This window comes from Gavialis gangeticus, unplaced genomic scaffold (genome assembly GCF_001723915.1).
Source record: "Gavialis gangeticus isolate Ggan-Ray unplaced genomic scaffold, GavGan_comp1, whole genome shotgun sequence".
In the NCBI taxonomy this organism is placed as follows: Eukaryota; Metazoa; Chordata; order Crocodylia; family Gavialidae; genus Gavialis; species Gavialis gangeticus.
In genome coordinates this window covers 39,548,633-39,565,673 of record NW_017728998.1, presented here as the reverse complement: position 1 = coordinate 39,565,673, position 17,041 = coordinate 39,548,633, and the positions used below count along the sequence as shown (strand labels likewise).

Below are 17,041 nucleotides of genomic sequence, written 5' to 3'. Positions count from 1 at the left end.
ATATACTGCCTCAGTGGTGATCCCAGGACTGCTGCCAACAAATGCACTTCATCCCCTTGGTTCCTGTGGTACATGGAATGCTGAAAAAAATATTCTGGTCATGTTTAGAGCAGTTTAGAGAGAACCCCTCTCAAATGAAAAATGTCTTTCAATTAATTATTTAAGATACAGAAAAGCTCTAGGAAAAACAGTCCATTAATATAGAACTCTGATGTTATTAAAGAGTTTTAGTCAATGCCAAGTCAAAGCTTCAGTTCCTCACAGTATCGGGAAATGGTTGGTTAAATAATATATCTGTTTTGCTTTACTAGCTCATCACATCTAAAAGAAAGGAAGTGTATAATCTTTTTAGAATGGTTCTTTAATTTCAGTCTTATTTGGATGAAAAATGCTTTTAAAGGCATCATGTCAAATTAAGTAGTTGATCTGTTTTTCTTTAATTGTAGGGCTAGCAATGCATAAGCAAGGGAAGCATGCAGATCAATGTGTATGGGGCACACAGTCAGAGATCTTCCATTGTTAGAAATGATGGTGTGAACTTTGTTTTATTTTTTCAAGAACACCTAATAGCTAAAACCTGCAAAAACACAATGAAGATATACACAAGGTATATCTACATTGTAATCCAGGAAAATGTGATTGTAGCTTGCATAGACGTAAAGGAGCTAATTTTAATCTCATTAGTTAGTAATGTTGGCATTGAATCTGTGCCAATATGCTTAACGGGGACTAGTCTGACAGCCCACATTGTTCCTCAGGCTACTCTAGCTACATTTATCTGTATTCAAGCTTGATGGTTTAAAGCTAACTTGGGTAGCTCTACACATGCTGAAATCACAGTTTTCAGCTGCAGTTTGGACCAACCCTCAGAAAAGTTAAACATGATCCTACTTCCATTACTCTTCTTGAACTGTCAATTTCTGCAAGCATTCTGAATAATTAAATGTGTGTGCTTCCTTGGTGTTTACTTTCCATGAATAATCTAGCAATTTAGCTTACTGATAGGACCATTTAGCCAGTAGAGCAATTTTGTATCTGGGCCTCCAAGCATTTTCACTGGAAGCTTGTAGAAGCTTGATTCTAAGAAGTTTGTTTCTTTCATTGGGGAAAAAATTATCATAAAATGGGAAATAGAAACATAAATTTGTGTTGAATAAAATCAGCTGTCTTCCTGAATAGCAAGGTGTTAACATGTGTAGAAAATTCCTGTTCCATATATAGAACTTTTACCATCTCTGATATCATAACATTTTTTAACCTCTGCAATTATATGATTATTCAGTACATGGTAACTTTCTGTAGCATGCCCTTGGCTGGGAAGTGCTGAGTGGTTCATGAATGCAGTATAGCTGCATCACTTAGTACAAGATCTAGTATTTAGCTTGTGCGTTGGGATTAGACTTGCTGACAACAGGAGGGAGGAAAGCAGCGGGACCTAACCAAGTGTCTGCTGTGATAAGTTTGCCTGGCATGTTTCCAAATCTAATTTTTCAGGCCCCATCCAGATGACCATGATGTTTGTTTCCCTGGGGACACATAGCAGTGGTACACCTTGTGCTGCTGCTACTTGTTCCTGGGTAATGCCCATGCCAAGTGCACTCTGGTACATGGCAGATTACCTCGGGTGGGACTGGGGAGGAAAGGGCCAGCAACTGTGCCGGCCCCAGTAGCCTTACCTGGGGTTCTGGGGACTGTGGAGAGCTGCAGCCATGATGCTCCTGCAGCGCGGCTTCAGCTGGCCAGCCTCTAGTTTGGGGCAGCGTACACTGCCGCTACATGTGCTGCTCCCCTTTTTTTTGATGTGGGGTTGTTTTTTTTACCCTAGAATTTCCTAGGGTCAACCCCTCCCCCCAACACTGCAAGGTAGCAGTATGGCACCACACATGGGTCTACAGTGCAACATACCGCATGTCCATGGTTGTCTGGATACAGCCTTAGGGTTCTTTAAAAGGTTAGGTACAAGCTTAGATACCTTTTGATGATGTACAAGCTTTGTAGGAAACCAGTGTGTCATTTATTAACGTTTGACTACTATGAAACTAGATACAACAGAAAACCCAACTAGTGGTCCAGTTCTGTCCCCATTCTTTCCATTGTATAGTGCTTTATGTTACTAGTTATTCAACTGATTTTGAGTTAAAGCAGCATATAGAGTTTGTAAAGCATGTGGAGGCCAGCTGAACTGAGGGAATCAGGTGTCATTTAGTGTATACAACCATTTCCTTGCACCAGATAGAGAGGTGAGAGATACAATTTATGATCTTCTTCAGATTTCTCACCCCATGCTCATAAAAAAACTAGGAGACTGCAGCATTGATACCCACACAGTCAGATGGGTGGCAAATTGGCTTGAGGCTCGCACCCAGAAAGTAGTGGTGGATGGATCATTTTCAAGCTGGAGGGATGTGGGCAGTGGAGTTCCCCAGGGCTCGGTCCTTGGGCCTGTGCTATTCAACATCTTTATCAGCAACTTGGAGGTGGGCGTGGAAAGCACACTGTCCAAATTCGCTGATGACACAAAGTTGTGGGGAGAAGTGGGCATACTGGAGAGGAGGGACAGAATCCAACTAGACAGGTTACAGAGGTGGGCGGATGAGAATAGAATGGAATTCAACTCAGACAAGTGCAAGGTGCTGCATCTAGGGAGAAGGAACCTGCAACTTACCTATAGGCTAGGGAAATCCCTTCTCAACAACACAGTGGCTGAAGGGATCTTGGAGTCATTGTTGACTCCAGGATGGACATGAACTACCAATGTGAGGAAGCAGTCAGTAAGGCTAACCGCACCTTGTCGTGCATCTACAGAATAACAGCCACAAATTCATTGAGAGTAGGTTCAGGCTTGATATCAGGAGACATTACTTTATGGTTAGGGCTGCCATGCTCTGGAATGGCCTCCCAAGGGAGGTGGTGTTCTCCCCTACCTTGGGGGTCTTCAAGAGGAGGTTGGACAGATATGATTCCAACACTTGTTCCTGCCCAGGGCAGGGGGTCGGACTTGATGATCTGTTCAGGTCTCTTCCGACCCTAGAAACTATGAAAATATGTCTTCAGGAGACTTGCCTTAGGTTGAAACATCTGGTATCCCTTTCCATTAGCAAAATGATGCAAAAGGATTATAGCCCATTCCTAGATTGGGACAACCTTCTCCATCAACTGAAGCACAATCCCACATGTTCTCCTACTTCGTACAAAGGAATGTTTTTAACCTAAACAATTTAGAATGTTTTGAGGTAACACAGGCTTTAGGGAACAAGGTGACACTACATAGTCTTTGGATATACAAAAAACTGTAACATTTATTTTCAAGTCAGATCTATCTGATCTTTCTTCTTTAGTCCTTACTTGATTTGGGAAAAGTGACAAGACACAATATTAATTGTAGCAATTCTTTTCTGTTGCCTTTGCAGCTTTTCTGTTGCTTATCTATCTATCTATCTATCTATCTATCTATCTATCTATCTATCTATCATATCTTCTAAAAGTATCATATGAAAGATAAAGATTGAAATCTTCCAGCCTTTTTTTCTAGATAGACAAATGCATCTCTAACTCTAATAGCAAAGTTAAGGACATTTTCATATTACTGACAGAGAGTGTGAGACAGACAAACAACAAAGGAAATAAAACATCAGATACAGTAAAATAACCTGTTATAGCATTTTGCCTAAAATTTTTCAGTACTAAGAAAAAAGTGATGGTAGGTAAAACACAAGAGAGACACACACATGTCACTAGTGGGGGGAAAAGGTGGGGAGGAGATAATAGCCAGCATATAATGGACCCATTATATGGGTCCATTATATGCATATTATGCATAAACATAAACACCCATTATGTTTGACTGAGCAAAATAGATGAGAAGCTAATAAATCATTTAGTGTAATTTTTCACTTTGTGACAATTCAGCCTGAATCCCAACTGCAGCTCTCAGTTTTCAGCTGGAACAGTGTTCAATGCTAATGATGAGCATGCAGATATGTAAAACAATAGGAGCTGACATATTGGTCCATCCAGTCCAGTATCCCATCTCTTGTGAGAACTAAAGCACATACTTTATTACCCCTTCCAAAATGTATTAGCGTGGACTGTTATAAATATAGATATTTTTGTTATTCTTAAAAAGGGTTCTATCCCTTTCTGAATCTTGCTAATTCTCCACTTCAATAACACTTCTGTGGCAGTGAATACCATAGTGATAATTATATGTTATGTGAAACAGATAAGCACAGTAACTCTTAATTCTTGAAGGAAACAATAGTCTAGTACTTTGCCTTAGAGATGAGTAGTTTAACATTTTCATGCCCTGGGCAATAGCGTATCCTCTGGGAACTGACTGGGCAGCAGAATTATCCAGGAGAGAGCAAGCTAAAGAATGAAGTGTTGGCAGGGAGATCTGTCCATGTTTCCTGGATACAGTGCTCAATGCAAACTGTACAGGAATGCTCTCAATCTGTTTCTAATTGCATTATAAATTTAATAAATTAAGCAGTGACTTTACTTTCTGTAGTTTATGTAACTGTATGTGTTTGTCCCTTTAGAATCTTCTATGCATGACAGTTGTCCTCATTTTTAAACAATCAAAAATCAGCCTGTTTACAGAATACAGACTAGGGTACTGACTTCGAAATAAAAATACTCATAGTCATTTACATAAAGGGTACCCACAGACTTAGTTTGTTCAGAATTGATATATTTTACCATTTTTTTGGAAACTGCAGCAAGTTTTAGCACTCCATAGCTACTCCATAAACACAGTTTTAAGCAGTACTTTTGTACTGACTTATATGTAGTACAAACCTTTTCTTTAAATAAAATTTTGTTTCTAGAGCCAGATCAATTTTGAATTAAGTTCCAAATTCAATTCTATGTGATACTATCACCAGCAAGTATCCTACCTCCCAGACTCAGCAGTCTGGGGCTTCGGCTACTCCTAAATCCATGGCATGCATGCTACATGCAAACCCAACGCCCAGAAGCTTTGGAGTTCAGATGCCCCCTAATCTTGCTTGGCCCTAGCCAAAAGGCTGAAGGAGCAAGTTATGGGGAAAATCTGAAAGCAATCACCCATTGCCATATAAGGTACAGCCCAAATCGTTGCATTTGGCCTCCATTTGAAGACTCTCACTAGGGTCAGCCTGGCTACAATACAAGAGACAGGCCTTCACCCTTTTCACTACACTTGAGTCATTCAGAGTCAAGAAGAGAGTATCTTTTTATTTTTTTATTTTCTGTATTCCAAGCCAGTTTAGCCAAAACACATTCCAATCCAAGAGTCAGTCCAGAACCATAAGTGGCCCTACTACTGGCAAACATACACCACCATCTGGGGCTTTAGATGTTGCCAAAACCTTTGGCAGGCATCCTTCTCGCAGGCCCAAGCCTGGAGCCTTGGGATTCAGATGCCCCCAAGTTTTGCTTGCCCTCAGCCATAAGGCCTCAGGAGCCAGCCAGGGAAGAGTCTCCCATTTCCATAAAGTGGGCTTAAAGCCATGACTTTCCCACTCCAACAGCTAAGTGGGAGGTTTATACATTCTACGTTAGCTTAGCGGGTACTATTCCCATGCCAGGGGAGCTGTCCTCTCCAGTGCAGCTACAAAGACCATCTCCATGGTCACAGTGTTTCCCTTGCCAGGTAAGCATAGACTATGCTTGAACTGAACCTTCAGGAAGCCAAGAAGTGATCTAGTACAAAATTAATCCAAAGCCAAAAGATGCATGATTTACCATTAGTTCACTGAGCTGGGTCCCAGCAGAGTCAATACCATTTTAAGCCATGGTGACCCCATAGCTCAACACTGCTCAGTATGTGTGTGTGAACTCCCAAAACCCACCACAGAATATGCATGTGCTGATTACCCCCTGCCTCTCACCCCCCAGTCATGACCAGAACTGTGTTTTCTTGTAATCAGTCCTGGGATTCTCCAAAAATGTGTATGCAGATGATGTAAAGGGCAACATGGTTTGACTCCACCTCACGGAGGGCAGGGCCACGCTAATCATAATGCAACAGGCTGGGAGAGGGGCAGAGAGATAGATTCTGGGTGAACTATTTGGAGCCCCATTTGGTGATGTTTGCCAGACATTTAAGGCTGGTGAAGAGACAGGAATTGCTGGAAATGGGAAAGAAAGACACAACTCAGCTGTGGATATGAAAAGGAAGTTGGAATGTTGCAATGGCTCACCATGACTTGGAAAAGGGTTGGTGCTGAGGGGAACTGAGCTCAATGGCCAATACTACATATCCTATTCTAATAGGCTATATTAACCTATTTTGGGGGTAGGTTCCTATGGATTTTGAAGTATCTGATGTCTCAGGTGAAATAGTCTGGGAGTATGATACTTGGCAGTGGTAGCAGACTGGAACAAATGAGCTTTGCTCACTCAATAGCATTCAGAATTTATTTGGCCTGAGATAAACACACAAAATTTTTCTAAAAATCAGTTTGTTTGTCTAATATATGTCATGCGTTTTATACCCATGCTCAGTATTAGCCCCATTTAATCAGCTTTGCAGTTGGTTTCCATTACTGAGCACATGCTGCTTTTTGCAGCATTTTAATGATAGACAATGTATTTTAAAAGGTTTCCTTGTATGCAAATGTAAAATGAGGAGCTTTTTTCCCTTTGATGAATGAGAAAAAAACCCCTTGTCATATATTTGAGTAAGTATGGTATATTTATTGCACTTACATTTGAATACCTGAACTTTTACAGATATACAATTATATAATGACAATTTGTTAACATGGAAGATTTTAGTCTTTTAAAAGATTCTTAAATATTAGAAAACAAGAATTTTGCCATTTAAATATTGTGTGATGACAAATGGTGTATAATTAATACAAGTTACAGTACAGCAATCAGGAGCATGTCAGGTGGAATTACAAGCTCTCAGTTCTTCTGGTGTTAAAATAGGTTTAACCTGTTAGCCACCAAAAATGGTGGTGCTGAACATTTGAGGGAACTTCTGAAAATGTGGAACTAAATAAGCTCATATAGTAACAAGCACTATAAGAATACTTTAGACAGGGAAAATAATTTCCCAAGAGTTCTGAGCCCTAGTGCTTACTTGAGACCAAAATTGTGTCCATCAGTTTCTGTCCACAACTTTAAATAACTGTGGCTTCCAGTTTTCTTAAAAGTATAAAATATTATTTCTTCTGTAATGTCCCTACAAAGGGAGAGGTTATTGGCTAGGGCCTTGGCATATAATGAATTGCTGATTGACCTAAATTAAATGGTATTTCATTTTGATGAAAATTAATCCTCTAATGATAAATGGCGACTTCAGGATTTAAGTCTCCATTCACTGAGAATATTAATCCCAATCCACAGAAATCTTCAGTCTACTTATTTTTGCTATTTAATTATTAATACAACCTCTGCTGATACATGTACTGCACTTAGGCACATTCAAATTTACACTGCACTTGAAGCAGCTCCTTGTTACACTTGATTTTCACCAAGTGCCTTGAGGTTTGCAGATAACATTTGGGTTTAACCCTTCACCTTCTATAATGAATATCTGATACTCTAAGTAGCACTTGTCAGCCTATGTCCACTTTCCCAAGCGATGTCCTTATAGTTTATTGTTTAGTAATGCACAAGGCACCCACAGCATGAATCAAGCAAGAAGCACTGATGCAGACATTCCACAGATGGGCTCTGCCTCTTGTCAAGCTTCCACATCTAGGGAAAGTCAGCAGGAGCTCTAGAACTGACCTCAGCTCCTGTAATTGTCTGTAGGATGAAAGGCAGTTGATCATTCAGTCAGGTACAAGAGCTTTATAGAGGAAAACCAACACTTAGAATTGTTCTCAGAAGTCGGTAGAAACCAACTATGTTGTATAACACAGAGAGATAATGTGCTGATGTTGACTGACCCCTTGCAATAGTACTTAGTTCAAGTTTCCAAAGAGTCTCTAACATGGACACAATTACTTTGGCTTCTAATTTTACTAAAAACTCCAAATTCAGATCATGTTTACTAAGGTTCATGAATCTTTCCAGTAGAGTTGGTTAAGTACTATAGATTTCTGAAAATATGTTTATCTGTTTAAACAAACTAATTTCCTCTGTGCTTATATTTAATTTGTGTTCCCTTTCTTTGCATGAAAATCAATCAAATATGTGAATATTTGTGAAAAAGTTATTTTAAAGAGGCAAAAACATACATTTGTATCAGAAAATGTGAAATGCTTATCCAGCCAAAGATAAGAAATAAAATCCTATCATTTATTTGACTGAATTCAAAATAACCAGCCAATGTGACACTAAAATTTTGCCCAAATATTTATTAAATACTTTGGAATACTTAAAACACACACACGTGTGTGTGTGTGAATATACAAGATGTTTGTCATAATAAATCATAAAAGTTACAACAATTTAAGCAGAAATGTGCAGCACTGGGTGGAGACAGCCTTGAAATCACACATGCATATGCACATGCATGCGCACGCGCATGTGTATAGGGGTGTGTATGAGGCAATCTTGTTAGAAATGAGCATAGATTCCCTGGAAAAATGATGCAATATAAGGCCTCATCCGAAGTCTATTGCAGTCAATGGTTTTTGTTTTTTTCCATTGGCATCAGTGGATTTAGAATAGGTGTGCATGACATGCATATAAAGTTAGAAACTTATGATTTTACATATTATCAGAAACATCTGGCACTGCCTTCTTTAACATTTCAATTAACATTTCAAAGAGGAGATTAGCTTGGAGGTCTAAAAAGCATTATGGACTTATCCATTTTCTATCCAAACTGTTAGATTCGTCTATTGTGTATGTCCGTAGTAGGAAATAGTGTAAAACACTTAATGGTTGATAGAGACCTGTTCAGCATTATTTATATCTGAGTCCTGTTGTCCATAAGGTAGTCTATAATTGAAAATTGTTGATTTCAGCCATCCTTGAGCTTAGATTCTATTCATATGGGATTTCATCAACAGAATATAGGACTGTCCCTTCTCATTAGATTTTGTCCTCTGATTTACTGTTTTATTTATGAGCAGAAATGCTCATGCTTGCTCTTGAAATCTTTTTTTAACAAAATATGTAATTTAGTTCTGTGATACTGAATAGAAGGATCCTTGTTGTCTGTGTTAGCCAAGAAGGAATAATTAAGGAGCTTTCAAGGATAGTTAAAGGCAAAATAACTTTAAAAACACATGCTCAGGAGTAGAACTTGCTAGGATAAAAATCTAAGGGCAAGAATTCAGTAGATTAAAACATGTACTAGGACATTCACCATTACATGGCTAATGACCATCTACAGATATTTTCGAGAATACAACGCATGTGAGATAAACCTTCCTAGCTGAGGGAATATGTGAGCTATGCAAAGGATTTTTAAGGTGGTTAGGAAAAAAACATTGTCTTATAGATAAAGCTTTACTTTGTTTCATTACTGTCCATATTCATAGTTCTTGCACCTTCTTTTAAAGCCTCCAGTACTATTAACATTGGAGACTGGATACTGGACTTTGTGGTTATTGTTTTGCTTTGTTATGGCATTTCCTATGAAGTGTCACATCCCAAACCACTAACCATACAGTTGGTCAAGGAAAGTAAGTGTAATTTTGATTTTTGTCGCTACATTCTCATATGCAGAGCTGGTTTCTTGCAGCACATTGTTGCTTCATGCACCTCATAAATTCATTCTCATAAATAAGATACTGTCTTGACTCAAGTCTGTTTTAACTTCCATCTGGTTGCTTAGGTAGGCTTTTTACAGTTATTCATATCTGGGTAGACTTGCATGCATTCAACTTCAGTGAATTTCTTCCACTGAACCTGGCATACTCGTAAAATGTGCTGCTCATAAAATGTGTTTTATTTATTACACAGGAGAAATGGATTGCAGTTCTGAGACAAAGTGCTATCAGAAGAAAATAACTGTGGCTCAATTTATTGTCACTATTTTGTTCAGGAAATTTCCAGGATTTGTTCTTGCAAAGAATCAGGCCTGGTTATATACACAATGCTTCATGGAAAAAATAGTGCTTTTGGTCTCCGAATTGGTATTTTCTGATCGTCAGCCTAAATGACCACAAGATGGTAACAAAATTGTGCCAGGCACAAGAGCTTAGAGAATAAATCTAAATGTGCCTATATTCTGATAAAATGTCTGAAATGCATGATATGCAGTAGAGAACATGGAAAGAAATAGGTTTCAAGGCAGTCTCCCCCCTTGTCCCCCCATGTGGGGCACTTTTCTGCTTAAAACATTGTAACTTTTATGATTATTATGACAAACATAAAGCAGGTCAAAGGCAGTTCGCATACTCCAGGGTGAATTCCAAACCACAGGATAAGGAAGCAATTAAAATTATGTGCGTCTCCAAAGCAATGTGGCACTGACGTTTTACTCCTAACTCGATTTCTCTTGTGGCTTAGCATTACCACTCGAAGAATACCACTTGAAAAACCACACTTCTCTACTATTAATAAGAAAAACAAAACAGCCATGTATGGAACAGTCATTTTGCTTCAGTTTCAACATATAAGTAATTTATAATTGATTTGAACCATCTCTAATGATGTATTCTGGAGGGCCCATTTTGTCCTGTATTCCCAATTCAGGCAGAACTCCCGTTGACGTCAATGGGATCATTGCCTACAGGGAGACTGTGGGACTGGAACCAGAATTTCTGAAATGAAACATTTCAGAAATATATTAACACATCTCCCAAAGTGATTAACCAAGTCTTAGTGCTGAAAAATGACAACTTCTGTATTTCTCTCTAAAGCAAATAGCTCTGTGGGCTTTTTTCTTTCATGGTGTAAATCAACACAGCTCCACTGAAATCAATGGCACTTCAAGGTTACTGTAGCTCACACTGGTTGAAACGTGCCTCCTATTAACTGTTCCAACACTAGTGAGTGCTAAAGCACAGTTCCTTGGCTCCTCCCCTATAGGATGTCCTTTTGTTGATGCATGCAGGAGCGGATAGAAAGAGCTGCACAAGCCAATTTTTTGAGAAGTAGAAGCGGCACAAAGGGATGAGGGCTCAGGCATAGTCTATCCCCTTTGCATGCCACAGAGTAGACTTCTGCTTGGAACCATAGGATCCTAGGAAAGTAGGGCTGAAAGGAACCTCATGGGGCACCTATGCTAGCCCCCTGCTCAAGGCAGGATATTCCTGACTAAAGTGACCCAGCCAAATGCCTGTCCAACCTGTTCTTGAAAACTTCCAGGGATGGAGAATCTAGTGTTTGTCTAGGTAGCCTGTTCCAGTGCTTGAACACCCTCATAATCAGAAAGTTCCTCCTAATTTCTGATCTAAATGCCCTCTATTGCATCTTGAGGCTCCTAGTCCCCTACAGCCACAGAGAAAAGCCCATCTCCATCCTCTCTATAATCACCCTTCAGGTATTTGAAAACTTTTATCAAATCCCCATTCTGTCTTCTCTTCTCCGTACTAAATAGCCCTAATTTTTTCAGCCTTTCCTCACTAGTCTTGCTTCCTAGGCTCCCAGTTATTTTTGTTGCTCTGCGCTGGATTCCTTCCAAACTGCCTGCATCCTTCTTGAAGTGTGCAGCCCAAACACTTTTTTAAAAGTATGGTGGCTTCCATTACAGAGTTGATGTTTGTATCTGTTTCCCCTACTCAACCTGTCTTTGATTGTCCCTTGAAAAAGAAGTCTGAATCTTTTTTTTTAATTAAGCTAGGTTTTATGATAAATATGCAACATACAAAACAAACAAAACAAACAAACAAAAAAAGGAAATAGAAAAAAATAATCAGAATCTACCACAGACTTGATGTTCCTAGGCTTTTAGCTTCTAAAAATATTGTTAAAATTTGCATTTCCATATGCAGAAATGTGCTTTACAAAATGGAAATGAAAACTGTCCTTGTTGTGCAGAGCATAACACTATTACACTGGCAGCTACAGTTGCAAGTGCTGCCCTCAAGACTCCCACTTTTGTGGTTTGCTGTATATGCCTTGCAGTATTAATAACAGCAATAATGGAACTCATTTATTTCCACCTCCACTGACAGAATTACTATTTCACTGAAATAATAAGCTTGTTCTCCTTTTTATGATACTTTCACAACAAGTAGCCATTCTTATTACAGTTTCAGACCTCCATTCTAATGATATTAGTTATAATGAATACTTGTCTTTGTATAGAGGCAACACTTCCATAGAAATCCCTTTGAACATTTAATGTCTATGTCTGTATTTATCTTGATTTCTCTACAGTGTAAAAGCAGCTGTCTGTACTTCCTAGTTTCTTCATATGACTAACCAAAACACAAAAGACAAAACCTTCCACAGTAAATTGGTCCAAGGCAAATTAATTTTCTTTGCCATTACCCATACTGAACAACAGTGGTCAACACAACAAAGCTGAAGCCCAGACATGAAGTTAGATACTTTAGGGAACAGATCACTTTGTGATACCATGAATTAAACAAACATGCTCAATCCTACCTTCACCCATCATGAAACAATTTGTCAATCCAAGAAAATAAAATGTCTGCTTTCAAGACAACAGCATGCTATAGAACTATGGTAAAAATTAGGAACCATTGCAATCATGTTAGGAATTACAGCTCTTGCAGTAAAGCTTTGGTTAGAAATAAATGACTAAAGACAATCCATCAGGAATAAGTAGGTGCAACTCCAATGCAAATACCTGGGCCATGTCCAGCAGTAATTCTGGCAGTGACACAAAAGAAAATAAATAAAAAATTATCAATTAATTATTCAAAAATCATGCAAAAGATTAATGTAATTTAGCAGCAGAGAAGGTTTGCAGCCGGCAAATAAGTAAACAGGAGGGCAAAGAGATAAACAGGAGATCCCTTATTTCAACAAGTACTCCACTCTTACTGTGTTTTATTTCTACACCCTAATTCTTTAGGCCTATTAATTACATACATTTTGTAAACCCACTGAAAATGGAATCTGTGGAAGTTAACATCACCTCATTTACTTCCATGTACTGACCATGTTACATGCAGCATGGGGCTTATGTGCAGTGTATATGGCTTGTTTGTTAAAACCTCATAGCTGTGAGTTGCATTCATTGATCCTGTGTTCAAGGAAAGAGATGCTTTTACTAAACAACTGACCACAAGACTGCAGGTTCTAGTGAAGATTAAATTCACTATTCCTAATTAGTCATCTCACCTGGAACATGTATTATGTTGCAAAGATAAGAAGAAAATCCAGACCTCTCAAATTCTGGTTTTGTGCATTTGTAGGGTCAAATATTGAACCGTGCTTTATAGTGAAGTTACACATTACATTTATACTATACTAAACACACTTACAATGTGAGTTTCTGCATATTCAAGCTTATTAACATGCGCTAGGTTCCCTTTGAATGCCTCAAAGTTATGGCACTTCATCCAAGGGTTAACTCTTATCTTTGTTACCTAACTTACGTTAGGGTAACTTCAGTCTGCTCCGCAGTGATAATACAGGTAATCTGCAGTCCTCAGCATCCCAGGATGCACTGTTCCCAAGCCCTCCCCCACACTCAGAGCAAGGATGGAGTCCAGTTGTCCTTGCTCCTAGCCATGCCCCTGCTGGCCAGACCTCTAGTGGCAAGCCAGAGCTGTATAGGCAAGGGATGGTGTTAACCCTTATAGGCTAAGTATAGACAGTCAAAAAGCCAGAGGCTGAATTAATTCAGTCTTTGCAGGTTAGTTTAAGCTGCAGAGATTGAACCAATTAACAAATGAACAGGTAGTCACTTTTGATTCAGGAAATGCAGCCACATGCCTGCAGTGGCTCAAGCCAGAAGCTGGGGGAACTATGTTCCTCTTCCTGCTGCCCCCAAAGGTCTCTGGGGTTTGCAGTCCAGGCTCACAGCAGCAGGACTCTGTAGGATTGTTCATCACTTCCTTTTCCTGCTTCCATGTTCATCTGGGATTTGTAGTCCACAGTTGCAGCCAGGACTAAGCAGGACAGAGCAGCTCAGGGGAAGGGAATTTTAACCTCCCTCCCTGGCCCCACACCCCAGCAGGGGTTTACCTGGGGAAGCCAGTGAACCAGCCAGTGAGGCCAGTGGGCCAGCCCTCATTGCTCCAGCTAGGGAGGGGAAGGGCCAGCCCTGCTTTGTGGAGCAGACAGCACAGCCCATCCCAGGGCTGCAAAATGCTGGGATGCTGGGGAACTCTGATTTAACTTGAATCAGGAAGGGGTCTGGGACAGAAGATAATAAATGCAACCAAGGTTTTTCTTAAACCAGTTTCAGACATTTTGAAATTGGTTTCTGTGCACTGAACTTCTATTCTGTTACAGGTTTAAATTAGTTTCTGATCACTTAAACGGGTTTATGTGTAACTTCTGTCCATATCCATAGTGAGACTGTTCACAGCACATTCTCACTTTAACATTGCTTAACATTCCACAGATTTAGTATGGTCAAAATATAACTTCACCCTTACTGAACAGCTAGCAAAGCACTGCAGCTAAAACTTTAAAGGGATTCCCCCACCTCACAGAACTCTGAATAATTTATTTCAATAATTCCAAAATGAACCTCTAACCCAAGTGAGAAGTGATAGCAAAATGGATAAAATCAGCATTCTTTAACCAGACCATTAATGAGAAATACAGAATTAAACAGAACATGTATGAAGTATGAAGCCCTGAACTGGGGATCAATAACAAGAACTTCAGATATGAGCCCTAGGCATGTTGACAGATTGTAGCTGCCAACACAATATAGCTGTGAAGAAAGGCTAGTGTAATCTTACAATGTAGTAGGCAGGGTCTATGCGCTAGACCTGCGAGGTACTAGTATGATTGCCCTCATGTAGAATACTTGAGCGCAGTACTGACCACTAATATTAAAAGAAATTAACTTAAACCGGAATGAGTTCAAGGAAGGGCCACTAAGATGAATAGGAGAATGGAGACCTTTTCGTATGAAAGAAGATTAAAGAAGTTTGACTTGTTTAGTTTAGCAAAATGGAGATGAGAAAGAATACATTCACCCATTGCAAGTACATAAAGAGGGTGGATACTGAGGCAAGAGAAGAGCTTTTAGGCTGGAAAAAGCCACCAACAGATCAAATGTCTACATATAGCCATCAGAAAAATTTAGACTGGGAATTAGAAGACCATTTCTAAGTTTCAAAGGAGTGGAATTTTGGAGTGGTCTTCCCAGCAAACTGGTGATAGTAAAGAACCTGAATTTCTTTAAAATTAAACTGGATGGATATATTTGGAGGAATGGAAGGACAGGATGCTCTGGATCATCAATCAATATATTCTCATGTTTTTGTAATCCCCTGGCCAAGGCATAAAGGTAGTTCTTTTATGTGGGAGATATCTAGCAATCCTGTGCCTCAGGTCTTTTGCTGTTTGCCTGTTGGATACAAGAAGAAACTTGGGGGTGAAGTAGCTTTTCTCTGAAGTGCCAAAATACTGGGCACAGCTTAAGGTGTTTTTGACTGGGGTACACTGATGTCCCACGTGTATTTAGAAAATACAGAGGTACATGGTTGAGGGTCTTGCTTTTCCATTCAGGGACATATCAATTACTAAATCTGGGGTTAGCAAGGAATTTTATTCTGAGCTTCTGGTTGGTACAGGCTGGGGAGGATGCTTTCCTTTGTAGCATGGGGAAGAATATTTTTCCTGGGATCTTCTGAGCATATGTTAATGAACTACTTTTCTAGAATTGCAGTGCCTAGGCATTGCCCTCACCGTCTCTGTATTTACCTATGGCACATTATAGGGTGGTGCTGGTGTTAAAATACTGTGCCTATAGTCGTGAGGGTCTGAGGTGGGGATTTGGGGAATTCCTTTAGTAAATGACTTCCTGAAAACACAGAGGCTGGACTCTGTGGCTAGGCACAGACATTACACATAAACTGGGTTAAGTGATCAGAAACTGGTTTAAACCTGTAACAGAACAGACAGTCAATGCACATAAACCAGTTTCAAAATGGCCAAAACCAGTTTGAGATAAACCTAGTTGAATGTAACATTGGACTTAACTGATTTGGCTCAAACTGGTTTATGCAATGTCTGTTCCAGATCCCTTGCTGGTTTAAGATAAACCAGACACCCCTAGCATCCCGGCATGCTCTCTGGATTGGGCGGGGGTCTCTGCTTCAGCCACAGGGTTGAACCTGCCCCTCTGCTCTCTAGCTGGAGCAGGGCCTGGCCATAGCAGAGACACCAGCAGGCATGGTCCTGTTAAGGCAAAGTGAGCAGGGAGGAAGTTAATTCTTCCCTCCTTCCTGTCTTCCCCCACTGCAGTCAGGGTCAGCCAGTCTGCCAGGGAGCAAAGGGAAGAGGGCTGCAGCAGTAGACTCTGGAGCTGGCAGACCCCAGCTGCAGAGAGGGGACGGAAGGAGGAATTAACCCTTCTTCCTGCCCCCTTCAGTTGTCCCACAGGGTTGGGAGGGGGGCTCTGTTCTGTGCTGGGGGGGGACTCTTCCCCCTCTTCCTCCTCCCAGGTTGGGGAGGGGGACTCTGTGAGATACTAGATGGGGACTCGTCCTCCTTCTCCCTTTCCCCCCTGCCACTGCGGAGTTGGGGAAAGGGGCTCCATGCAATACTGCCCTGCCCAGATGCTGCCCACGTGCCTGCAACTCTGCACTCAGAGGGGCGGTGGACTCTGTGGGAAAGCAAGGGGTGGGGCTTCCTCCATTCCTGGGAGAGTGCGGGGACCGGCACAGCAAGGAGAAGGGTAAGCAGCTGGCTCTAGTGCAGGGCTTCCCCTGCTGGAAGGGCTGGAGGTTCAGGCTCAGGCTCTGGGAGTAAAGCTGCAGAGATAAGGCAGACCCCACTCTCTTCCCCCCTGTCACAGAGCACTTAGTTGCCCTGCGCCTGAGAACAGGGATGGCTCGAGAGAGCCCCCTAGTGGTGAGAAGGGGGAGGCGCAGCCACCAGTCACCAGGGCAGCACAGGTGCTGGTTGCCAGGGCAACCGGCGAAACCCCCTGACAGGAAGGGGCAGGGCTTAGCCCTTCTTAAAACCCAGGCAGGAGACTAGGGTGGCAGTTCCTCCTCTGACAGCCAAGGAGTGAGGAGCTCAGCCAGTGCAGAGAGAAGGC

General features: G+C 40.8%; 1 protein-coding gene and 1 long non-coding RNA gene across 3 annotated transcripts in view; one reads left to right on the top strand and one right to left on the bottom strand.

The window, feature by feature from the left end:
* LOC109289624 overlaps nt 1-599 on the top strand; it is a 182,589-nt gene extending 181,990 nt beyond the window's left edge. The window contains exon 4 of the long non-coding RNA XR_002095435.1: nt 447-599. This is a non-coding gene — a long non-coding RNA (uncharacterized LOC109289624). The remainder of the gene's footprint in view (nt 1-446) is intronic.
* Nucleotides 1-17,041, bottom strand: part of SLC6A2 (solute carrier family 6 member 2) — a 158,696-nt gene that overhangs the window by 85,708 nt on the left and 55,947 nt on the right. The window lies entirely within an intron of this gene.